Consider the following 1,535-nt stretch of genomic DNA (forward strand, 5'->3'; position numbering starts at 1 on the left):
AGAGGAGGGGCAGGATCTGTTCTCGATCATCCCAGAGTTCAGGACATGCAACAATGGGCTCAAGATTTCGGTTGAATATCAGGAAAAACATCCTAACTGTTAGAGCAGTACGACAGCGGAACCAATGACCTTGAGAGGTGATGAGTGCTCCAACGCTGGAGGCATTCAAGAAAAACTTAAGACACTCACTTGGCAGATATCCTTTGATTTGGATTCCTGCATTGAGCAGGGGGTTGGGCTTGATGGCCTTGTAGGCCCTTCCAACTTCACTTTTCTATGATTCTACAATTCCCATTGTTGACTGAATGGAATAAAGAGTAATTTGCAACAGAACCTTGGAGGAAGAGGGTTCTCTCCCCAGGGATCCTCTTACAGTACCCCTTTCCCTTGCTGTAATCCAATCTCTCTCTGTGAAGAAAGATCATGCACATACTGAGCCGTGTTGGCCCCTAATCCCTCACTATATGCTGACCTTTGAGCCAACAAGGTTCAACCGGCATGTAGCTAATATATAGGGTTAAAGTGTTAAATGGTCTTATTGGATGTGAGGTGCCTTTTTTGCTCCCTCTCTAGCTAAGGTTTGTCCGCTCCAATGAGCAGGAAATGTAGCTCTGAAATTCTCATCAACCCTCACAACTGGCCAAGCGGGCTGAGGGAATTTTGAGTCCAGCAACAACCGGGAGGTTGGAGGATCCCAGCTCCTTTGAGAGCACTTTCTGAGCCCATCTTCCTCATAATCTTTAACTGGAGAGATCAGAATTGCAACTTGGAACATTGTGGAAGCCAAGAATACTGTATATGCAGTATGCACATGAATGCGGCCACTGGTTTAAATACCACGTGGCTTGAACCTAATTTTTAAAACATCTGAACAGAAATCAATTCAAATTGCCAGTGTGACCACAGCCTCATGTTTCTAGATTTCAATCAGCTTAACTTAAACATGCCTGTTCCTAAAAGTGTTTGTGAGATGGGTCATTTTCTAGAGCACAATTAAGTTAAATTCACTAAAGGGTTTTTTAGTTCCTGGTTTGGGACTACTGGTGATAAGAGGTATGGGAAGGGGAAGAAAGAGAGAATGGAAGAGAAGAGTTTGTGTGTGTTTTTTTTAATTTGCTGAGTCAGAAGATGCTTTCGTAGAAAAAGCAATGTCAAAATTTGGAATCTAAATCAATAGCTAACAAGGTTGGTTTTCAGAGCATTGAACAGAGGGTCTGCCCTTCCATTATATCAACAGGAGAATTTTGTGGGTTTAATTTACACTCCTTGCCTCAAAAGTCTTCACTTTTCAGATTTCTGAGTCCACACTGTTACGATTGTCATGCATGCTTGTAAACAGGAGGCTCCATCGGTTACCCTCGGCCTGGATTGAACAAACTAACATCATAACAAGAGTGTTTATGGAGGGAAAAAAACGCTTAAGCATTGAAGCAGAAAGGGCTTAGCAGTGATCAGACCTCTCTCCCACCTTTATTCTTCACTGTTCACATTGAAATGCAAATATCAGCGCAGGGTTTCCACTGGCGTGCCACTCA

This window comes from Pogona vitticeps, chromosome 1, assembly GCF_051106095.1.
Source record: "Pogona vitticeps strain Pit_001003342236 chromosome 1, PviZW2.1, whole genome shotgun sequence".
Taxonomy (NCBI): Eukaryota; Metazoa; Chordata; class Lepidosauria; order Squamata; family Agamidae; genus Pogona; species Pogona vitticeps.